The 25060-nt window shown below is 37.9% G+C and overlaps 10 non-coding genes across 10 annotated transcripts; all 10 read right to left on the bottom strand.

Annotated features, from left to right (window-relative positions):
- Positions 1 to 1489: 1489 nt before the first annotated feature.
- On the bottom strand, positions 1490 to 1572 carry TRNAL-UAA (transfer RNA leucine (anticodon UAA)). The gene has a single exon. It is a non-coding gene; the product is annotated as a tRNA-Leu (tRNA).
- Positions 1573 to 3225: 1653 nt separating this feature from the next.
- Positions 3226 to 3308, bottom strand: TRNAL-UAA (transfer RNA leucine (anticodon UAA)). The gene has a single exon. It is a non-coding gene; the product is annotated as a tRNA-Leu (tRNA).
- Positions 3309 to 6705: 3397 nt separating this feature from the next.
- TRNAL-UAA (transfer RNA leucine (anticodon UAA)) lies at positions 6706 to 6788 on the bottom strand. Its single transcript has one exon. It is a non-coding gene; the product is annotated as a tRNA-Leu (tRNA).
- A 1668-nt stretch (positions 6789 to 8456) lies between these two features.
- On the bottom strand, positions 8457 to 8539 carry TRNAL-UAA (transfer RNA leucine (anticodon UAA)). The gene has a single exon. It is a non-coding gene; the product is annotated as a tRNA-Leu (tRNA).
- A 1668-nt stretch (positions 8540 to 10207) lies between these two features.
- Positions 10208 to 10290, bottom strand: TRNAL-UAA (transfer RNA leucine (anticodon UAA)). The gene has a single exon. It is a non-coding gene; the product is annotated as a tRNA-Leu (tRNA).
- Positions 10291 to 11958: 1668 nt separating this feature from the next.
- Positions 11959 to 12041, bottom strand: TRNAL-UAA (transfer RNA leucine (anticodon UAA)). The gene has a single exon. It is a non-coding gene; the product is annotated as a tRNA-Leu (tRNA).
- Positions 12042 to 14833: 2792 nt separating this feature from the next.
- On the bottom strand, positions 14834 to 14916 carry TRNAL-UAA (transfer RNA leucine (anticodon UAA)). The gene has a single exon. It is a non-coding gene; the product is annotated as a tRNA-Leu (tRNA).
- Positions 14917 to 16570: 1654 nt separating this feature from the next.
- Positions 16571 to 16653, bottom strand: TRNAL-UAA (transfer RNA leucine (anticodon UAA)). The gene has a single exon. It is a non-coding gene; the product is annotated as a tRNA-Leu (tRNA).
- A 1668-nt stretch (positions 16654 to 18321) lies between these two features.
- TRNAL-UAA (transfer RNA leucine (anticodon UAA)) lies at positions 18322 to 18404 on the bottom strand. The gene has a single exon. It is a non-coding gene; the product is annotated as a tRNA-Leu (tRNA).
- A 1668-nt stretch (positions 18405 to 20072) lies between these two features.
- Positions 20073 to 20155, bottom strand: TRNAL-UAA (transfer RNA leucine (anticodon UAA)). The gene has a single exon. It is a non-coding gene; the product is annotated as a tRNA-Leu (tRNA).
- Positions 20156 to 25060: the final 4905 nt, after the last annotated feature.

The raw sequence follows: 25060 nt of genomic DNA, 5'->3' as shown, positions 1-25060 counted from the left end.
TGTAGATTTTCATTTTTGATTACATGTTTAGTGTGGTGACCAAGAGTGAATATTAGAATAAAATGCCATCGAGATTTGTCAACAACACTAAGCACAAGGTTTTAGTTTATTTAAACACTTTAACCTCTCCAAAAAAGCTCATATTTGTCAAATTCATCACTTTACCATAGGCCAGATTTTCTCAGGCGTATTTTACATTTCATGACATCCTACGCACACTGGCCATGTTTTTTTCTGGATTACCCCCCTCTAGTAGATAATGTTTTTTGTGAATGGATTGCGCTATATTTCTGATATTATTTTAACATCAAATGTTTCTTTGGGACTGTAGTTTGAATATTTACCTCAAATATTCAAATTGGCCTTAATCCCTACATTTTCCTCAATTTTTAAGTTTGGAACTTACTGTAATATCATGCTCTAATGTACTAGAGATTCATCTCATAATGGAAAAAATAAACATAAAAGGGCGATAGTCAGGTATATTGAAGATTAATACTGTGCTATCGGGCAACACAAACTTTTCTTGTGCTCAAACATTACTCCATTTTCAGAAACCTTGTAGAATTTGAAGTATAAAAATCATACCAGGAGTGGGGTTTGAACCCCCTCAATTTTTAAGTTTGGAACTTAATGTAATATCATGCTCTAATGTACTAGAGATTAATCTCATAATGGAAAAAATAAACATAAATGGGCGTATGGAAGGGTTAATACTGTACTCTCTGGCAACAAGAACAATTCTTTTGCGGAAATAATAATCATTTTTTAGAAATCTTGTAGAATTTCAAGTGTAAAACTCATACCAGAAATGAGGTTCGAACCCCTCAATTTTTAAGTTTGGAGCTTACTGTAATATCATGCTCTAAGGTACTAGAGATTCATCTCATAATGGAAAAAATAAACATAAAAGGGCATATTAAAGGGTTAATTGAAGGGTTAATACTGCACTCTCTGGCAACAAGAACAATTCTTTTGCTGAAATATTAATCATTATTCAGAAATCTTGTAGAATTTCAAGTGTACAACTCATACCAGGAATGAGGTTCGAACCCCTCAATTTTTAAGTTTGGAGCTTACTGTAATATCATGCTCTAATGTACTAGAGATTCATCTCATAATGGAAAAAATAAACATAAAAGGGCGATTGTCAGGTGCATTGAAGGTTTAATACTGTGCTATCTGGCAACAAGAACTTTTCTTTTGCTCAAACATTACTCCATTTTCAGAAACTTGTAGAATTTCAAGTATAAGACTCATACCAGGAGTGGGGTTCGAGGCCCCTCAAATTTTAAGTTTGGAACTTAATGTAATATCATGCTCTAATGTACTAGAGATTCATCTCATAATGGAAAAAAATAAACATTAAAGGGTGATAGTCAGGGGCACTGAAGGGTTAATACTGCACTACCTGGCTACAAGAACATTTCTTTTGCTGAAACATTACTCTTTTTTCAGAAATCTTGTAGAATTTCAAGTGTAAAACTCATACCAGGAGTGGGGTTCGAACCCACGAGAATACATATCCATTGGATCTTAAGTCCAACGCCTTAACCACTCGGCCATCCTGGTGAATGCACATAAGTTTTGGATTTTGTAGGCAGCTAGTGTTTATTGAATGTGTGCTCTCTTATGAAGTTTGCACTAACAGATTTTTTTAAGACACTTATCAAGAGCAATACACAGACTTTTAATGGGAGCCTTACTGTTGACTGTAAATTTCATCCAGAAAAAAATATTTTTCCCCTTTTGTAGATTTTCATTTTTGATTACATGTTTAGTGTGGTGACCAAGAGTGAATATTAGAATAAAATGCCATCGAGATTTGTCAACAACACTAAGCACAAGGTTTTAGTTTATTTAAACACTTTAACCTCTCCAAAAAAGCTCATATTTGTCAAATTCATCACTTTACCATAGACCAGATTTTCTCAGGCGTATTTTACATTTCATGACATCCTACGCACACTGGCCATGCTTTTTTCTGGATTACCCCCCTCTAGTAGATAATGTTTTTTGTGACTGGATTGCGCTATATTTCTGATATTATTTTAACATCAAATGTTTCTTTGGGACTGTAGTTTGAATATTTACCTCAAATATTCAAATTGGCCTTAATCCCTACATTTTCCTCAATTTTTAGGTTTGGAACTTACTGTAATATCATGCTCTAATGTACTAGAGATTCATCTCATAATGGAAAAAATAAACATAAAAGGGCGATAGTCAGGTATATTGAAGATTAATACTGTGCTATCGGGCAACACAAACTTTTCTTGTGCTCAAACATTACTCCATTTTCAGAAACCTTGTAGAATTTGAAGTATAAAAATCATACCAGGAGTGGGGTTTGAACCCCCTCAATTTTTAAGTTTGGAACTTAATGTAATATCATGCTCTAATGTACTAGAGATTAATCTCATAATGGAAAAAATAAACATAAATGGGCGTATGGAAGGGTTAATACTGCACTCTCTGGCAACAAGAACAATTCTTTTGCTGAAATAATAATCATTTTTTAGAAATCTTGTAGAATTTCAAGTGTAAAACTCATACCAGAAATGAGGTTCGAACCCCTCAATTTTTAAGTTTGGAGCTTACTGTAATATCATGCTCTAAGGTACTAGAGATTCATCTCATAATGGAAAAAATAAACATAAAAGGGCATATTAAAGGGTTAATTGAAGGGTTAATACTGCACTCTCTGGCAACAAGAACAATTCTTTTGCTGAAATATTAATCATTATTCAGAAATCTTGTAGAATTTCAAGTGTACAACTCATACCAGGAATGAGGTACGAACCCCTCAATTTTTAAGTTTGGAGCTTACTGTAATATCATGCTCTAATGTACTAGAGATTCATCTCATAATGGAAAAAATAAACATAAAAGGGCGATTGTCAGGTGCATTGAAGGTTTAATACTGTGCTATCTGGCAACAAGAACTTTTCTTTTGCTCAAACATTACTCCATTTTCAGAAACTTGTAGAATTTCAAGTATAAGACTCATACCAGGAGTGGGGTTCGAGGCCCCTCAAATTTTAAATTTGGAACTTAATGTAATATCATGCTCTAATGTACTAGAGATTCATCTCATAATGGAAAAAAATGGACATTAAAGGGTGATAGTCAGGGGCACTGCACTACCTGGCTACAAGAACATTTCTTTTGCTGAAACATTACTCTTGTTTCAGAAATCTTGTAGAATTTCAAGTGTAAAACTCATACCAGGAGTGGGGTTCGAACCCACGAGGATACATATCCATTGGATCTTAAGTCCAACGCCTTAACCACTCGGCCATCCTGGTGAATGCACATGAAGTTTTGGATTTCGTAGGCAGCTAGTGTTTATTGAATGTGTGCTCTCTTATGAAGTTTGCACTAACAGATTTTTTTAAGACACTTATCAAGAGCAATACACAGACTTTTAATGGGAACCTTACTGTTGACTGTAAATTTCATCCAGAAAAAAATATTTTTCCCCTTTTGTAGATTTTCATTTTTGATTACATGTTTAGTGTGGTGACCAAGAGTGAATATTAGAATAAAATGCCATCGAGATTTGTCAACAACACTAAGCACAAGGTTTTAGTTTATTTATACACTTTAACCTCTCCAAAAAAGCTCATATTTGTCAAATTCATCACTTTACCATAGGCCAGATTTTCTCAGGCGTATTTTACATTTCATGACATCCTACGCACACTGGCCATGTTTTTTTCTGGATTACCCCCCTCTAGTAGATAATGTTTTTTGTGAATGGATTGCGCTATATTTCTGATATTATTTTAACATCAAATGTTTCTTTGGGACTGTAGTTTGAATATTTACCTCAAATATTCAAATTGGCCTTAATCCCTACATTTTCCTCAATTTTTAAGTTTGGAACTTACTGTAATATCATGCTCTAATGTACTAGAGATTCATCTCATAATGGAAAAAATAAACATAAAAGGGCGATAGTCAGGTATATTGAAGATTAATACTGTGCTATCGGGCAACACAAACTTTTCTTGTGCTCAAACATTACTCCATTTTCAGAAACCTTGTAGAATTTGAAGTATAAAAATCATACCAGGAGTGGGGTTTGAACCCCCTCAATTTTTAAGTTTGGAACTTAATGTAATATCATGCTCTAATGTACTAGAGATTAATCTCATAATGGAAAAAATAAACATAAATGGGCGTATGGAAGGGTTAATACTGTACTCTCTGGCAACAAGAACAATTCTTTTGCGGAAATAATAATCATTTTTTAGAAATCTTGTAGAATTTCAAGTGTAAAACTCATACCAGAAATGAGGTTCGAACCCCTCAATTTTTAAGTTTGGAGCTTACTGTAATATCATGCTCTAAGGTACTAGAGATTCATCTCATAATGGAAAAAATAAACATAAAAGGGCATATTAAAGGGTTAATTGAAGGGTTAATACTGCACTCTCTGGCAACAAGAACAATTCTTTTGCTGAAATATTAATCATTATTCAGAAATCTTGTAGAATTTCAAGTGTACAACTCATACCAGGAATGAGGTTCGAACCCCTCAATTTTTAAGTTTGGAGCTTACTGTAATATCATGCTCTAATGTACTAGAGATTCATCTCATAATGGAAAAAATAAACATAAAAGGGCGATTGTCAGGTGCATTGAAGGTTTAATACTGTGCTATCTGGCAACAAGAACTTTTCTTTTGCTCAAACATTACTCCATTTTCAGAAACTTGTAGAATTTCAAGTATAAGACTCATACCAGGAGTGGGGTTCGAGGCCCCTCAAATTTTAAGTTTGGAACTTAATGTAATATCATGCTCTAATGTACTAGAGATTCATCTCATAATGGAAAAAAATAAACATTAAAGGGTGATAGTCAGGGGCACTGAAGGGTTAATACTGCACTACCTGGCTACAAGAACATTTCTTTTGCTGAAACATTACTCTTTTTTCAGAAATCTTGTAGAATTTCAAGTGTAAAACTCATACCAGGTTCGAACCCACGAGGATACATATCCATTGGATCTTAAGTCCAACGCCTTAACCACTCGGCCATCCTGGTGAATGCACATAAGTTTTGGATTTTGTAGGCAGCTAGTGTTTATTGAATGTGTGCTCTCTTATGAAGTTTGCACTAACAGATTTTTTTAAGACACTTATCAAGAGCAATACACAGACTTTTAATGGGAGCCTTACTGTTGACTGTAAATTTCATCCAGAAAAAAATATTTTTCCCCTTTTGTAGATTTTCATTTTTGATTACATGTTTAGTGTGGTGACCAAGAGTGAATATTAGAATAAAATGCCATCGAGATTTGTCAACAACACTAAGCACAAGGTTTTAGTTTATTTAAACACTTTAACCTCTCCAAAAAAGCTCATATTTGTCAAATTCATCACTTTACCATAGACCAGATTTTCTCAGGCGTATTTTACATTTCATGACATCCTACGCACACTGGCCATGCTTTTTTCTGGATTACCCCCCTCTAGTAGATAATGTTTTTTGTGACTGGATTGCGCTATATTTCTGATATTATTTTAACATCAAATGTTTCTTTGGGACTGTAGTTTGAATATTTACCTCAAATATTCAAATTGGCCTTAATCCCTACATTTTCCTCAATTTTTAGGTTTGGAACTTACTGTAATATCATGCTCTAATGTACTAGAGATTCATCTCATAATGGAAAAAATAAACATAAAAGGGCGATAGTCAGGTATATTGAAGATTAATACTGTGCTATCGGGCAACACAAACTTTTCTTGTGCTCAAACATTACTCCATTTTCAGAAACCTTGTAGAATTTGAAGTATAAAAATCATACCAGGAGTGGGGTTTGAACCCCCTCAATTTTTAAGTTTGGAACTTAATGTAATATCATGCTCTAATGTACTAGAGATTAATCTCATAATGGAAAAAATAAACATAAATGGGCGTATGGAAGGGTTAATACTGCACTCTCTGGCAACAAGAACAATTCTTTTGCTGAAATAATAATCATTTTTTAGAAATCTTGTAGAATTTCAAGTGTAAAACTCATACCAGAAATGAGGTTCGAACCCCTCAATTTTTAAGTTTGGAGCTTACTGTAATATCATGCTCTAAGGTACTAGAGATTCATCTCATAATGGAAAAAATAAACATAAAAGGGCATATTAAAGGGTTAATTGAAGGGTTAATACTGCACTCTCTGGCAACAAGAACAATTCTTTTGCTGAAATATTAATCATTATTCAGAAATCTTGTAGAATTTCAAGTGTACAACTCATACCAGGAATGAGGTACGAACCCCTCAATTTTTAAGTTTGGAGCTTACTGTAATATCATGCTCTAATGTACTAGAGATTCATCTCATAATGGAAAAAATAAACATAAAAGGGCGATTGTCAGGTGCATTGAAGGTTTAATACTGTGCTATCTGGCAACAAGAACTTTTCTTTTGCTCAAACATTACTCCATTTTCAGAAACTTGTAGAATTTCAAGTATAAGACTCATACCAGGAGTGGGGTTCGAGGCCCCTCAAATTTTAAATTTGGAACTTAATGTAATATCATGCTCTAATGTACTAGAGATTCATCTCATAATGGAAAAAAATGGACATTAAAGGGTGATAGTCAGGGGCACTGCACTACCTGGCTACAAGAACATTTCTTTTGCTGAAACATTACTCTTGTTTCAGAAATCTTGTAGAATTTCAAGTGTAAAACTCATACCAGGAGTGGGGTTCGAACCCACGAGGATACATATCCATTGGATCTTAAGTCCAACGCCTTAACCACTCGGCCATCCTGGTGAATGCACATGAAGTTTTGGATTTCGTAGGCAGCTAGTGTTTATTGAATGTGTGCTCTCTTATGAAGTTTGCACTAACAGATTTTTTTAAGACACTTATCAAGAGCAATACACAGACTTTTAATGGGAACCTTACTGTTGACTGTAAATTTCATCCAGAAAAAAATATTTTTCCCCTTTTGTAGATTTTCATTTTTGATTACATGTTTAGTGTGGTGACCAAGAGTGAATATTAGAATAAAATGCCATCGAGATTTGTCAACAACACTAAGCACAAGGTTTTAGTTTATTTAAACACTTTAACCTCTCCAAAAAAGCTCATATTTGTCAAATTCATCACTTTACCATAGGCCAGATTTTCTCAGGCGTATTTTACATTTCATGACATCCTACGCACACTGGCCATGTTTTTTTCTGGATTACCCCCCTCTACTAGATAATGTTTTTTGTGAATGGATTGCGCTATATTTCTGATATTATTTTAACATCAAATGTTTCTTTGGGACTGTAGTTTGAATATTTACCTCAAATATTCAAATTGGCCTTAATCCCTACATTTTCCTCAATTTTTAAGTTTGGAACTTACTGTAATATCATGCTCTAATGTACTAGAGATTCATCTCATAATTGAAAAAATAAACATAAAAGGGCGATAGTCAGGTATATTGAAGATTAATACTGTGCTATCGGGCAACACAAACTTTTCTTGTGCTCAAACATTACTCCATTTTCAGAAACCTTGTAGAATTTGAAGTATAAAAATCATACCAGGAGTGGGGTTTGAACCCCCTCAATTTTTAAGTTTGGAACTTAATGTAATATCATGCTCTAATGTACTAGAGATTAATCTCATAATGGAAAAAATAAACATAAATGGGCGTATGGAAGGGTTAATACTGCACTCTCTGGCAACAAAAACAATTCTTTTGCTGAAATAATAATCATTTTTTAGAAATCTTGTAGAATTTCAAGTGTAAAACTCATACCAGAAATGAGGTACGAACCCCTCAATTTTTAAGTTTGGAGCTTACTGTAATATCATGCTCTAAGGTACTAGAGATTCATCTCATAATGGAAAAAATAAACATAAAAGGGCATATTAAAGGGTTAATTGAAGGGTTAATACTGCACTCTCTGGCAACAAGAACAATTCTTTTGCTGAAATATTAATCATTATTCAGAAATCTTGTAGAATTTCAAGTGTACAACTCATACCAGGAATGAGGTACGAACCCCTCAATTTTTAAGTTTGGAGCTTACTGTAATATCATGCTCTAATGTACTAGAGATTCATCTCATAATGGAAAAAATAAACATAAAAGGGCGATTGTCAGGTGCATTGAAGGTTTAATACTGTGCTATCTGGCAACAAGAACTTTTCTTTTGCTCAAACATTACTCCATTTTCAGAAACTTGTAGAATTTCAAGTATAAGACTCATACCAGGAGTGGGGTTCGAGGCCCCTCAAATTTTAAGTTTGGAACTTAATGTAATATCATGCTCTAATGTACTAGAGATTCATCTCATAATGGAAAAAAATAAACATTAAAGGGTGATAGTCAGGGGCACTGAAGGGTTAATACTGCACTACCTGGCTACAAGAACATTTCTTTTGCTGAAACATTACTCTTTTTTCAGAAATCTTGTAGAATTTCAAGTGTAAAACTCATACCAGGAGTGGGGTTCAAACCCACGAGGATACATATCCATTGGATCTTAAGTCCAATGCCTTAACCACTCGGCCATCCTGGTGAATGCACATGAAGTTTTGGATTTTGTAGGCAGCTAGTGTTTATTGAATGTGTGCTCTCTTATGAAGTTTGCACTAACAGATTTTTTTAAGACACTTATCAAGAGCAATACACAGACTTTTATTGGGAACCTTACTGTTGACTGTAAATTTCATCCAGAAAAAAATATTTTTCCCCTTTTGTAGATTTTCATTTTTGATAACATGTTTAGTGTGGTGACCAAGAGTGAATATTAGAATAAAATGCCATCGAGATTTGTTAACAACACTAAGCACAAGGTTTTAGTTTATTTAAACACTTTAACCTCTCCAAAAAAGCTCATATTTGTCAAATTCATCACTTTACCATAGGCCAGATTTTCTCAGGCGTATTTTACATTTCATGACATCCTACGCACACTGGCCATGTTTTTTTCTGGATTACCCCCCTCTAGTAGATAATGTTTTTTGTGAATGGATTGCGCTATATTTCTGATATTATTTTAACATCAAATGTTTCTTTGGGACTGTAGTTTGAATATTTACCTCAAATATTCAAATTGGCCTTAATCCCTACATTTTCCTCAATTTTTAGGTTTGGAACTTACTGTAATATCATGCTCTAATGTACTAGAGATTCATCTCATAATGGAAAAAATAAACATAAAAGGGCGATAGTCAGGTATATTGAAGATTAATACTGTGCTATCGGGCAACACAAACTTTTCTTGTGCTCAAACATTACTCCATTTTCAGAAACCTTGTAGAATTTGAAGTATAAAAATCATACCAGGAGTGGGGTTTGAACCCCCTCAATTTTTAAGTTTGGAACTTAATGTAATATCATGCTCTAATGTACTAGAGATTAATCTCATAATGGAAAAAATAAACATAAATGGGCGTATGGAAGGGTTAATACTGCACTCTCTGGCAACAAGAACAATTCTTTTGCTGAAATAATAATCATTTTTTAGAAATCTTGTAGAATTTCAAGTGTAAAACTCATACCAGGAATGAGGTTCGAACCCCTCAATTTTTAAGTTTGGAGCTTACTGTAATATCATGCTCTAAGGTACTAGAGATTCATCTCATAATGGAAAAAATAAACATAAAAGGGCATATTAAAGGGTTAATTGAAGGGTTAATACTGCACTCTCTGGCAACAAGAACAATTCTTTTGCTGAAATATTAATCATTATTCAGAAATCTTGTAGAATTTCAAGTGTACAACTCATACCAGGAATGAGGTTCGAACCCCTCAATTTTTAAGTTTGGAGCTTACTGTAATATCATGCTCTAATGTACTAGAGATTCATCTCATAATGGAAAAAATAAACATAAAAGGGCGATTGTCAGGTGCATTGAAGGTTTAATACTGTGCTATCTGGCAACAAGAACTTTTCTTTTGCTCAAACATTACTCCATTTTCAGAAACTTGTAGAATTTCAAGTATAAGACTCATACCAGGAGTGGGGTTCGAGGCCCCTCAAATTTTAAGTTTGGAACTTAATGTAATATCATGCTCTAATGTACTAGAGATTCATCTCATATTGGAAAAAAATTAACATTAAAGGGTGCTAGTCAGGGGCACTGAAGGGTAAATACTGCACTACCTGGCTACAAGAACATTTCTTTTGCTGAAACATTACTCTTTTTTCAGAAATCTTGTAGAATTTCAAGTGTAAAACTCATACCAGGAGTGGGGTTCGAACCCACGAGGATACATATCCATTGGATCTTAAGTCCAACGCCTTAACCACTCGGCCATCCTGGTGAATGCGCATGAAGTTTTGGATTTCGTAGGCAGCTAGTGTTTATTGAATGTGTGCTCTCTTATGAAGTTTGCACTAACAGATTTTTTTAAGACACTTATCAAGAGCAATACACAGACTTTTAATGGGAACCTTACTGTTGACTGTAAATTTCATCCAGAAAAAAATATTTTTCCCCTTTTGTAGATTTTCATTTTTGATTACATGTTTAGTGTGGTGACCAATAGTGAATATTAGAATAAAATGCCATCGAGATTTGTCAACAACACTAAGCACAAGGTTTTAGTTTATTTATACACTTTAACCTCTCCAAAAAAGCTCATATTTGTCAAATTCATCACTTTACCATAGGCCAGATTTTCTCAGGCGTATTTTACATTTCATGACATCCTACGCACACTGGCCATGTTTTTTTCTGGATTACCCCCCTCTAGTAGATAATGTTTTTTGTGAATGGATTGCGCTATATTTCTGATATTATTTTAACATCAAATGTTTCTTTGGGACTGTAGTTTGAATATTTACCTCAAATATTCAAATTGGCCTTAATCCCTACATTTTCCTCAATTTTTAGGTTTGGAACTTACTGTAATATCATGCTCTAATGTACTAGAGATTCATCTCATAATGGAAAAAATAAACATAAAAGGGCGATAGTCAGGTATATTGAAGATTAATACTGTGCTATCGGGCAACACAAACTTTTCTTGTGCTCAAACATTACTCCATTTTCAGAAACCTTGTAGAATTTGAAGTATAAAAATCATACCAGGAGTGGGGTTTGAACCCCCTCAATTTTTAAGTTTGGAACTTAATGTAATATCATGCTCTAATGTACTAGAGATTAATCTCATAATGGAAAAAATAAACATAAATGGGCGTATGGAAGGGTTAATACTGCACTCTCTGGCAACAAGAACAATTCTTTTGCTGAAATAATAATCATTTTTTAGAAATCTTGTAGAATTTCAAGTGTAAAACTCATACCAGGAATGAGGTTCGAACCCCTCAATTTTTAAGTTTGGAGCTTACTGTAATATCATGCTCTAAGGTACTAGAGATTCATCTCATAATGGAAAAAATAAACATAAAAGGGCATATTAAAGGGTTAATTGAAGGGTTAATACTGCACTCTCTGGCAACAAGAACAATTCTTTTGCTGAAATATTAATCATTATTCAGAAATCTTGTAGAATTTCAAGTGTACAACTCATACCAGGAATGAGGTTCGAACCCCTCAATTTTTAAGTTTGGAGCTTACTGTAATATCATGCTCTAATGTACTAGAGATTCATCTCATAATGGAAAAAATAAACATAAAAGGGCGATTGTCAGGCGCATTGAAGGTTTAATACTGTGCTATCTGGCAACAAGAACTTTTCTTTTGCTCAAACATTACTCCATTTTCAGAAACTTGTAGAATTTCAAGTATAAGACTCATACCAGGAGTGGGGTTCGAGGCCCCTCAAATTTTAAGTTTGGAACTTAATGTAATATCATGCTCTAATGTACTAGAGATTCATCTCATAATGGAAAAAAATAAACATTAAAGGGTGATAGTCAGGGGCACTGAAGGGTTAATACTGCACTACCTGGCTACAAGAACATTTCTTTTGCTGAAACATTACTCTTTTTTCAGAAATCTTGTAGAATTTCAAGTGTAAAACTCATACCAGGAGTGGGGTTTGAACCCACGAGGATACATATCCATTGGATCTTAAGTCCAACGCCTTAACCACTCGGCCATCCTGGTGAATGCACATGAAGTTTTGGATTTCGTAGGCAGCTAGTGTTTATTGAATGTGTGCTCTCTAGTGTTGAGCATTCCGATGCTGCAAGTATCGGGTATCGGCCGATACTTGCTGTATCGGAATTCCGATACCGGGATTCCGATACTCTTGTGGTATCGGGTATCGGGTATCGCAACAACATTAATGTTAAAATGTGTAAAAGAGAGAATTAAAATAAAAAATATCGCTATACTCACCTCTCCGACGCAGCCGGGACTTCAGCGAGGGAACCGGCAGGGTTGTTTGTTTAAAATTCGCGCTATTACTTGGTTACGTGAATTCCCGGCTTGTGATTGGTCAGGTCGGCCACGTTGCTGGGACGCGGACCAATCACAGCAAGCCGTGACGAAATTACGTCACGGCTTGCTGTGATTGGTCCGCGTCCCGGCAATATGGCCGCCCTGACCAATCACAAGCCGTGACGTCACGGGAGGCTGGACACGCGCCCATTTTAAAATGAGCGCGTCCAGCCTCCCGGCTTGTGATTGGTTGACCGCGGCGCAACCAATCACAAGCCGTGACGTCACGGGAGGCTGGACACGCGCCCATTTTAAAATGAGCGCGTCCAGCCTCCCGGCTTGTGATTGGTTGACCGCGGCGCAACCAATCACAAGCCGTGACGTCACGGGAGGCTGGACACGCGCCCATTTTAAAATGAGCGCGTGTCCAGCCTCCCGTGACGTCACGGCTTGTGATTGGTCAGGGCGGCCATATTGCCGGGACGCGGACCAATCACAGCAAGCCGTGACGTAATTTCGTCACGGCTTGCTGTGATTGGTCCGCGTCCCGGCAACATGGCCGACCTGACCAATCACAAGCCGGGAATTCACGTAACCAAGTAATAGCGCGAATTTTAAACAAACAACGCTGCCGGTTCCCTCGCTGAGGTCCCGGCTGCGTCGGACAGGTGAGTATAGCGATATTTTTTATTTTAATTCTTTCTTTTACACATTTATATGGTTCCCAGGGCCTGAAGGAGAGTTTCCTCTCCTTCAGACCCTGGGAACCATCAGGAATACCGTCCGATACATGAGTCCCATTGACTTGTATTGGTATCGGGTATCGGTATCGGATTGGATCCGATATTTTGCCGGTATCGGCCGATACTTTCCGATACCGATACTTTCAAGTATCGGACGGTATCGCTCAACACTAGTGCTCTCTTATGAAGTTTGCACTAACAGATTTTTTTAAGACACTTATCAAGAGCAATACACAGACTTTTAATGGGAACCTTACTGTTGAGTGTAAATTTCATCCAGAAAAAAATATTTTTCCCCTTTTGTAGATTTTCATTTTTGATTACATGTTTAGTGTGGTGACCAAGAGTGAATATTAGAATAAAATGTCATCGAGATTTGTCAACAACACTAAGCACAAGGTTTTAGTTTATTTAAACACTTTAACCTCTCCAAAAAAGCTCATATTTGTCAAATTCATCACTTTACCATAGGCCAGATTTTCTCAGGCGTATTTTACATTTCATGACATCCTACGCACACTGGCCATGTTTTTTTCTGGATTACCCCCCTCTAGTAGATAATGTTTTTTGTGAATGGATTGCGCTATATTTCTGATATTATTTTAACATCAAATGTTTCTTTGGGACTGTAGTTTGAATATTTACCTCAAATATTCAAATTGGCCTTAATCCCTACATTTTCCTCAATTTTTAAGTTTGGAACTTACTGTAATATCATGCTCTAATGTACTAGAGATTCATCTCATAATGGAAAAAATAAACATAAAAGGGCGATAGTCAGGTATATTGAAGATTAATACTGTGCTATCGGGCAACACAAACTTTTCTTGTGCTCAAACATTACTCCATTTTCAGAAACCTTGTAGAATTTGAAGTATAAAAATCATACCAGGAGTGGGGTTTGAACCCCCTCAATTTTTAAGTTTGGAACTTAATGTAATATCATGCTCTAATGTACTAGAGATTAATCTCATAATGGAAAAAATAAACATAAATGGGCGTATGGAAGGGTTAATACTGCACTCTCTGGCAACAAGAACAATTCTTTTGCTGAAATAATAATCATTTTTTAGAAATCTTGTAGAATTTCAAGTGTAAAACTCATACCAGAAATGAGGTTCGAACCCCTCAATTTTTAAGTTTGGAGCTTACTGTAATATCATGCTCTAAGGTACTAGAGATTCATCTCATAATGGAAAAAATAAACATAAAAGGGCATATTAAAGGGTTAATTGAAGGGTTAATACTGCACTCTCTGGCAACAAGAACAATTCTTTTGCTGAAATATTAATCATTATTCAGAAATCTTGTAGAATTTCAAGTGTACAACTCATACCAGGAATGAGGTACGAACCCCTCAATTTTTAAGTTTGGAGCTTACTGTAATATCATGCTCTAATGTACTAGAGATTCATCTCATAATGGAAAAAATAAACATAAAAGGGCGATTGTCAGGTGCATTGAAGGTTTAATACTGTGCTATCTGGCAACAAGAACTTTTCTTTTGCTCAAACATTACTCCATTTTCAGAAACTTGTAGAATTTCAAGTATAAGACTCATACCAGGAGTGGGATTCGAGGCCCCTCAAATTTTAAGTTTGGAACTTAATGTAATATCATGCTCTAATGTACTAGAGATTCATCTCATAATGGAAAAAAATAAACATTAAAGGGTGATAGTCAGGGGCACTGAAGGGTTAATACTGCACTACCTGGCTACAAGAACATTACTCTTTTTTCAGAAATCTTGTAGAATTTCAAGTGTAAAACTCATACCAGGAGTGGGGTTCGAACCCACGAGGATACATATCCATTGGATCTTAAGTCCAACGCCTTAACCACTCGGCCATCCTGGTGAATGCACATGAAGTTTTGGATTTCGTAGGCAGCTAGTGTTTATTGAATGTGTGCTCTCTTATGAAGTTTGCACTAACAGATTTTTTTAAGACACTTATCAAGAGCAATACACAGACTTTTAATGGGAACCTTACTGTTGACTGTAAATTTCATCCAGAAAAAAATATTTTTCCCCTTTTGTAGATTTTCATTTTTGATTACATGTTTAGTGTGGTGACCAAGAGTGAATATTAGAATAAAATGCCATCGAGATTTGTCAACAACACTAAGCACAAGGTTTTAGTTTATTTAAACACTTTAACCTCTCCAAAAAAGCTCATATTTGTCAAATTCATCACTTTACCATAGGCCAGATTTTCTCAGGCGTATTTTACATTTCATGACATCCTACGCACACTGGCCATGTTTTTTTCTGGATTACCCCCCTCTAGTAGATAATGTTTTTTGTGAATGGATTGCGCTATATTTCTGATATTATTTTAACATCAAATGTTTCTTTGGGACTGTAGTTTGAATATTTACCTCAAATATTCAAATTGGCCTTAATCCCTACATTTTCCTCAATTTTTAAGTTTGGAACTTACTGTAATATCATGCTCTAATGTACTAGAGATTCATCTCATAATGGAAAAAATAAACATAAAAGGGAGATAGTCAGGTATATTGAAGATTAATACTGTGCTATCGGGCAACACAAACTTTTCTTGTGCTCAAACATTACTCCATTTTCAGAAACCTTGTAGAATTTGAAGTATAAAAATCATACCAGGAGTGGGGTTTGAACCCCCTCAATTTTTAAGTTTGGAACTTAATGTAATATCATGCTCTAATGTACTAGAGATTAATCTCATAATGGAAAAAATAAACATAAATGGGCGTATGGAAGGGTTAATAATACTGCACTCTCTGGCAACAAGAACAATTCTTTTGCTGAAATAATAATCATTTTTTAGAAATCTTGTAGAATTTCAAGTGTAAAACTCATACCAGAAATGAGGTTCGAACCCCTCAATTTTTAAGTTTGGAGCTTACTGTAATATCATGCTCTAAGGTACTAGAGATTCATCTCATAATGGAAAAAATAAACATAAAAGGGCATATTAAAGGGTTAATTGAAGGGTTAATACTGCACTCTCTGGCAACAAGAACAATTCTTTTGCTGAAATATTAATCATTATTCAGAAATCTTGTAGAATTTCAAGTGTACAACTCATACCAGGAATGAGGTACGAACCCCTCAATTTTTAAGTTTGGAGCTTACTGTAATATCATGCTCTAATGTACTAGAGATTCATCTCATAATGGAAAAAATAAACATAAAAGGGCGATTGTCAGGTGCATTGAAGGTTTAATACTGTGCTATCTGGCAACAAGAACTTTTCTTTTGCTCAAACATTACTCCATTTTCAGAAACTTGTAGAATTTCAAGTATAAGACTCATACCAGGAGTGGGATTCGAGGCCCCTCAAATTTTAAGTTTGGAACTTAATGTAATATCATGCTCTAATGTACTAGAGATTCATCTCATAATGGAAAAAAATAAACATTAAAGGGTGATAGTCAGGGGCACTGAAGGGTTAATACTGCACTACCTGGCTACAAGAACATTACTCTTTTTTCAGAAATCTTGTAGAATTTCAAGTGTAAAACTCATACCAGGAGTGGGGTTCGAACCCACGAGGATACATATCCATTGGATCTTAAGTCCAACGCCTTAACCACTCGGCCATCCTGTTGAATGCACATGAAGTTTTGGATTTCGTAGGCAGCTAGTGTTTATTGAATGTGTGCTCTCTTATGAAGTTTGCACTAACAGATTTTTTTAAGACACTTATCAAGAGCAATACACAGACTTTTAATGGGAACCTTACTGTTGACTGTAAATTTCATCCAGAAAAAAATATTTTTCCCCTTTTGTAGATTTTCATTTTTGATTACATGTTTAGTGTGGTGACCAAGAGTGAATATTAGAATAAAATGCCATCGAGATTTGTCAACAACACTAAGCACAAGGTTTTAGTTTATTTAAACACTTTAACCTCTCCAAAAAAGCTCATATTTGTCAAATTCATAACTTTACCATAGACCAGATTTTCTCAGGCGTATTTTACATTTCATGACATCCTGCACACACTGGCCATGTTTTTTTCTGGATTACCCCCCTCTAGTAGATAATGTTTTTTGTGACTGGATTGCGCTATATTTCTGATATTATTTTAACATCAAATGTTTCTTTGGGACTGTAGTTTAAATATTTACCTCAAATATTCAAATTTGCCTTAATCCCTACATTTTCCTCAATTTTTAAGTTTGGAACTTACTGTAATATCATGCTCTAATGTACTAGAGACTCATCTCATAATGGAAAAAATAAACATAAAAGGGCGATAGTCAGGTATATTGAAGATTAATACTGTGCTATCGGGCAACATAAACTTTTCTTGTGCTCAAACATTACTCCATTTTCAGAAACCTTGTAGAATTTGAAGTATAAAAATCATACCAGGAGTGGGGTTTGAACCCCCTCAATTTTTAAGTTTGGAACTTAATGTAATATCATGCTCTAATGTACTAGAGATTAATCTCATAATGGAAAAAATAAACATAAATGGGCGTATGGAAGGGTTAATACTGCACTCTCTGGCAACAAGAACAATTCTTTTGCTGAAATAATAATAATTTTTTAGAAATCTTGTAGAATTTCAAGTGTAAAACTCATACCAGAAATGAGGTTCGAACCCCTCAATTTTTAAGTTTGGAGCTTACTGTAATATCATGCTCTAAGGTACTAGAGATTCATCTCATAATGGAAAAAATAAACATAAAAGGGCATATTAAAGGGTTAATTGAAGGGTTAATTCTGCACTCTCTGGCAACAAGAACAATTCTTTTGCTGAAATATTAATCATTATTCAGAAATCTTGTAGAATTTCAAGTGTACAACTCATACCAGGAATGAGGTTCGAACCCCTCAATTTTTAAGTTTGGAGCTTACTGTAATATCATGCTCTAATGTACTAGAGATTCATCTCATAATGGAAAAAATAAACATAAAAGGGCGATTGTCAGGTGCATTGAAGGTTTAATACTGTGCTATCTGGCAACAAGAACTTTTCTTTTGCTCAAACATTACTCCATTTTCAGAAACTTGTAGAATTTCAAGTATAAGACACATACCAGGAGTGGGATTCGAGGCCCCTCAAATTTTAAGTTTGGAACTTAATGTAATATCATGCTCTAATGTACTAGAGATTCATCTCATAATGGAAAAAAATAAACATTAAAGGGTGATAGTCAGGGGCACTGAAGGGTTAATACTGCACTACCTGGCTACAAGAACATTTCTTTTGCTGAAACATTACTCTTTTTTCAGAAATCTTGTAGAATTTCAAGTGTAAAACTCATACCAGGAGTGGGGTTCGAACCCACGAGGATACATATCCATTGGATCTTAAGTCCAACGCCTTAACCACTCGGCCATCCTGGTGAATGCACATGAAGTTTTGGATTTCGTAGGCAGCTAGTGTTTATTGAATGTGTGCTCTCTTATGAAGTTTGCACTAACAGATTTTTTTAAGACACTTATCAAGAGCAATACACAGACTTTTAATGGGAACCTTACTGTTGACTGTAAATTTCATCCAGAAAAAAATATTTTTCCCCTTTTGTAGATTTTCATTTTTGATTACATGTTTAGTGTGGTGACCAAGAGTGAATATTAGAATAAAATGCCATCGAGATTTGTCAACAACACTAAGCACAAGGTTTTAGTTTATTTAAACACTTTAACCTCTCCAAAAAAGCTCATATTTGTCAAATTCATAACTTTACCATAGACCAGATTTTCTCAGGCGTATTTTACATTTCATGACATCCTGCACACACTGGCCATGTTTTTTTCTGGATTACCCCCCTCTAGTAGATAATGTTTTTTGTGACTGGATTGCGCTATATTTCTGATATTATTTTAACATCAAATGTTTCTTTGGGACTGTAGTTTAAATATTTACCTCAAATATTCAAATTTGCCTTAATCCCTACATTTTCCTCAATTTTTAAGTTTGGAACTTACTGTAATATCATGCTCTAATGTACTAGAGACTCATCTCATAATGGAAAAAATAAACATAAAAGGGCGATAGTCAGGTATATTGAAGATTAATACTGTGCTATCGGGCAACATAAACTTTTCTTGTGCTCAAACATTACTCCATTTTCAGAAACCTTGTAGAATTTGAAGTATAAAAATCATACCAGGAGTGGGGTTTGAACCCCCTCAATTTTTAAGTTTGGAACTTAATGTAATATCATGCTCTAATGTACTAGAGATTAATCTCATAATGGAAAAAATAAACATAAATGGGCGTATGGAAGGGTTAATACTGCACTCTCTGGCAACAAGAACAATTCTTTTGCTGAAATAATAATAATTTTTTAGAAATCTTGTAGAATTTCAAGTGTAAAACTCATACCAGAAATGAGGTTCGAACCCCTCAATTTTTAAGTTTGGAGCTTACTGTAATATCATGCTCTAAGGTACTAGAGATTCATCTCATAATGGAAAAAATAAACATAAAAGGGCATATTAAAGGGTTAATTGAAGGGTTAATTCTGCACTCTCTGGCAACAAGAACAATTCTTTTGCTGAAATATTAATCATTATTCAGAAATCTTGTAGAATTTCAAGTGTACAACTCATACCAGGAATGAGGTTCGAACCCCTCAATTTTTAAGTTTGGAGCTTACTGTAATATCATGCTCTAATGTACTAGAGATTCATCTCATAATGGAAAAAATAAACATTAGAGGGCGATTGTCAGGTGCATTGAAGGTTTAATACTGTGCTATCTGGCAACAAGAACTTTTCTTTTGCTCAAACATTACTCCATTTTCAGAAACTTGTAGAATTTCAAGTATAAGACTCATACCAGGAGTGGGATTCGAGGCCCCTCAAATTTTAAGTTTGGAACTTAATGTAATATCATGCTCTAATGTACTAGAGATTCATCTCATAATGGAAAAAAATAAACATTAAAGGGTGATAGTCAGGGGCACTGAAGGGTTAATACTGCACTACCTGGCTACAAGAACATTTCTTTTGCTGAAACATTACTCTTTTTTCAGAAATCTTGTAGAATTTCAAGTGTAAAACTCATACCAGGAGTGGGGTTCGAACCCACGAGGATACATATCCATTGGATCTTAAGTCCAACGCCTTAACCACTCGGCCATCCTGGTGAATGCACATGAAGTTTTGGATTTCGTAGGCAGCTAGTGTTTATTGAATGTGTGCTCTCTTATGAAGTTTGCACTAACAGATTTTTTTAAGACACTTATCAAGAGCAATACACAGACTTTTAATGGGAACCTTACTGTTGACTGTAAATTTCATCCAGAAAAAAATATTTTTCCCCTTTTGTAGATTTTCATTTTTGATTACATGTTTAGTGTGGTGACCAAGAGTGAATATTAGAATAAAATGCCATCGAGATTTGTCAACAACACTAAGCACAAGGTTTTAGTTTATTTAAACACTTTAACCTCTCCAAAAAAGCTCATATTTGTCAAATTCATAACTTTACCATAGACCAGATTTTCTCAGGCGTATTTTACATTTCATGACATCCTGCACACACTGGCCATGTTTTTTTCTGGATTACCCCCCTCTAGTAGATAATGTTTTTTGTGACTGGATTGCGCTATATTTCTGATATTATTTTAACATCAAATGTTTCTTTGGGACTGTAGTTTAAATATTTACCTCAAATATTCAAATTTGCCTTAATCCCTACATTTTCCTCAATTTTTAACCCCTTAAGCCCATATGACGTACTATCCCGTCGAGGTGGGGTGGGCCTTAATTCCCGGTGACGGGATAGTACGTCATACTGTTTAATGCGACATCGCGACTTAAGTCGCGGTGATCGCATTAAATTGCCGGTGCCATCTTACCTGGATGAAGATGGCGCCGACATCCCCGGGCCTGGCTCCGCCCCCCAGGCCTTTGGATCGCTGTGATTGGCTATTCAATTCTGAACAGCCAATCACAGCGTTCCTCATTGTTTCAGCCAATCGGAGCGGCTGAAACAATGAGGTCGCAGGCTAGGATCGAGTACCGATGTACTCGATCCTAGGGCCGGTGCCTGGCAACGCCAGACACCGGCAAAAACCCCCCGGATTGGCGCGATCGCCGATCGTATCGATCGCGCCAATCACAGGTATTACCGCCGCTGTGCCCTGCTGTGCTGGCCTGGATCGGTGCTGCAATAGCACCGATCGTAGGCCAGAGCCTAGTGCAGGCCCAGGAGGGCCTGCAGGAGCTGATTGGCGCGATCAATGCGATCGACGATCGCGCCAATCACAGGGCACAGCGGCGGTCACGTTATGACCGCTGTGTGTATTACCGCCGCTGTGCCCTTCTGTACCGTGCGCCCTGCTCCCTGCTGTCCCCTTCTGCAGCGGCCTGGATCGGTGCTGCAATGGCACCGATCACAGGCCAGTGATTAGTGCAGGCCCAGCAGGGCCTGCAGGTGCTGATTGGCGCGATCGATGCGATCGACGATCGCGCCAATCACAGGGCACAGCGGCGGTCACGTTATGACCGCTGTGTGCCCTGCTGGTGACCTGGCAGTGACCTGCCTAGGATAGGAGGGATCCAAGGCACTTGCCATGGTCACCAAGCCCTGCAGGGATTGGTGGGATCGATGTTATCATTCGATCCCACCAATGACAGCTCACAGCAGCGGTGTGACCGCTCTGTGACCTGTCTGTCACCTGCAGGTGACCTGTGTGACCGCTCTGCAGGGGTCCTCACTCTAGCTGAGGACTCCTGCTGAGCGGTCACACAGCCAGATCCTGTCTTGCTGGGCCTTGTGGTGCTACAGAAGCCTGTAACGCCACAATCCCCTGCGATACAAAAAAAGCGAAAGAAAGAAGAAAACCAAAGAAAGAAGAGAGTCTACAAAAGGTAAGTGCTAACAGCCCCTACCCGGTCTCACTTCACACCCCCATCCCCCCCTCCATCCACCCCATCCCCCCTCCATCCCCCCCTCCATCCACCCATCCCCCCCTCCATCCACCCATCCCCCCTTCCCCCCTCTTTTTTACCCCCTCCGTCCCTCTTTGCGTCGCCTCCGTGTGCACTTTTAGCAGCCGCCGAGCGTTGATTGGTGACGCAGTTCACTGACCAACACTCGTGCTCGCTTTTTTTTCAGCAGCCCCCTTTTCCCAATTCCGTACACCCATCCCGCAGCCGCCAAACTTTGATAAGTGACGCAGTTCACTTATCAGAGCTTGTGCCTGCCGTTTTCCTTTTTTTTTTTTTCACCACATCTCCGTGCGCTCACCCCGCCGCATCTAACCCGTGCTTTCTTTTTTTTTTACCCCACATCTCCGTGCGCTCACCCCGCCGCATCTAACCCGTGCTTTCTTTTTTTTTTACCCCACATCTCCGTGCGCTCACCCCGCCGCGTCTAACCCGTGCTTTCTTTTTCTTTTTTTTCCCCCCACATCTCCGTGCGCTCACCCCGCCGCGTCTAACCCGTGCTTTCTTTTTTTTTTTCCCCCCACATCTCCGTGCGCTCACCCCGCCGCGTCTAACCCGTGCTTTCTTTTTTTTTTTCCCCCCACATCTCCGTGCGCTCACCCCGCCGCGTCTAACCCGTGCTTTTTTTTCTTTTTTTCTCAAATCCCTGTGCACGCACCCAGCAGCCGCTGAACTTAGATAAGTGACGCGGTTCATTTATCAGAGCTCTCGTGCCTGCGTTTTTTTTTTTTTTCACATCCCCGTTCACACACCCAGCAGCCACCGAACTGTGATAAGTGACGCGGTTCACTTATCAGAGCTAGGGCCTGCTGTTTTATACTTTTCTTTCAAAGGTTTTTTTTTTTCCTTTAACTTTTTCTTTTCAGTGTAGTTTGCACCAAGCACTATCCCCCCACACTTACACAGTTACCAATAAAGTGCACCCAAGCACCACACTTACAAAAAAAATGTCCCGCTCGTCCCGTTCGTCCCAACAGCGCTATTCAGCGGAGGAGGCATATTCTTTCCTTGCCTCCGACACTGATAGCGAGGGAGAGGATCCCACTTTTCTTTATTTTTCTGATTCTTCCTCATCCTCTTCCCACTCCTCATCTTCCTCCTCCGGCCCTGCGGAACCGCCACGCAGACGCCGCAGGACAGAAGATGAGGCTAGGCCCATCGGTGATGAAGATGAAGCGCCCACCATTGCTGAAGACGAACCAGCGCACCCCACTGCGGACCCCATATGGACCTCGCCACCCGAAAATTACGAGCCACTGATTCCTGATTTTGTGGCAGAATCAGGAATCAAGTTTGACACCACCGGCCTCACAGAACTAGACTTTTTCAAAGTCTTTTTCTCTGAGGCTTTCGTCAACCTCATGGTGGAGCAAACTAATCTGTATGCTCGGCAATTTTTGGACCAAAACTCGGGTTCATCATATTCTAACTGGTCTCCTGTAGACGCAGTTGAAATGATGCAGTTTTGGGGCCTGGTCCTCCACATGGGGATCCTGAAGAAGCCTGAACTTCGGCAATATTGGAGTGTGGATATTTTATATAACACTCCAGTATTCCGAATGGTCATGACCCGGACGCGTTTTGAGGCCATCCATAAGTTCCTGCATTACAACGATAATGCACGGTGTCCCGCACGAGATGACCCCAACTTTGACCGTCTGTTCAAAGTTCGGCCGGTCATCGAACACTTCAACAAAAAGTTTGCAGAAGTGTACGTGCCTCAAAGGGACATCTGCGTGGATGAGTCCTTAATTCATTTTAAGGGGCGGCTTAGATTCCGTCAATACCTGCCCAGCAAGAGGGCCAGGTACGGAATCAAACTCTACAAGCTGTGTGAGAGTACCTCAGGGTACACCCACAGCTTTAGAGTCTACGAAGGGAAGGACAGCAGGATTGAACCGCCTGAGTGTCCTTCTATCCTGGGAGTGAGTGGGAAAATTGTGTGGGATTTGGTGCACCCACTGCTGGATAAAGGTTATCACCTCTATACCGATAACTTTTATTCCAGCATCCCACTCTACAAATCTCTCTTTGCGCGAGGTACCGCAGCCTGCGGTACTGTCCGCAAAAGTCAGAGAGGCCTCCCGAAGACGCTACTTGGGCAGATGCTCAGAAAAGGCGAGAGCAAAGCCCAATGTAGCGACCACCTGCTGGTTGTCAAGTACAAGGACAAAAAGGATGTCCTTCTGTTGACCACCATACACGGTGATGGCAGCGCCCTCAGCACTGTACGGGGTACCTCTGCACAGGTCTGCAAACCGGACTGTGTACTGGGGTACAACAAAAACATGGGGGGCGTTGATCTCTCCGATCAACTCCTCCAACCATACAGTGCTTTGAGAAAGGCCCGGGTGTGGTACAAAAAGCTGTCCGTGCACATCGTACAAATGGCAATGCTCAACGCTTTCCTGCTGTCACGATGTGCACGCAACACCGATACGTCGTACCTTCATTTCCAGGAGGTAGTGGTTAAGGCCCTGATGTTTGGCACGAGGGAAGGAGCGGGCTCCAGTACTTTTGGAACTGAAGGTACACGTGTCGTACCAGGCCAGCATTTTCCAGGGGTGGTCCCGCCAACTGAAAAAAAAGGTAAGCCGCAAAAAAGGTGCCGAGTGTGCTACAAAAGAGGAATTCGAAGGGACACCACCTATCAATGCGACACCTGCCCCGACAAACCTGGCCTGTGTATGAAGGATTGCTTTAAATTGTACCACACCTCCATGCACTACTAATTTACTTTACAGGAAATAGAATAATTCCAAAGTTGGCACATCTAGGTAAGTTCTCTGGGGGTCTACTTTCCAAAATGTTGTCACTTGTGGGTTTTTTTCCTGTTTAGGCACATCAGGGGCTCTGCAAACGGAACATGACGCCCGCAGACGATTCCATCAAAGTCTGCATTCAAAAACGTCAGTACTTCCCTTTCGAGCCCCAACGTGTGCCCAAACAGTTTTTTCCCACATGTGGGGTACCAGCGTACTCAGGACAAATTGGACAACAACTTTTGTGGTCCAATTTCTCCTGTTACCCTTGGGAAATTAATAAATTGGGGAATAAACGATCATTTTTGTGGGCAAAAAATAGGATTTTTTATTTTC

This window comes from Ranitomeya variabilis, chromosome 2 (assembly GCF_051348905.1).
Source record: "Ranitomeya variabilis isolate aRanVar5 chromosome 2, aRanVar5.hap1, whole genome shotgun sequence".
Classification (NCBI taxonomy): domain Eukaryota; kingdom Metazoa; phylum Chordata; class Amphibia; order Anura; family Dendrobatidae; genus Ranitomeya; species Ranitomeya variabilis.
Note: the sequence above shows the minus strand (reverse complement) of the source record. Positions and strands in the feature narration are given on the sequence as shown.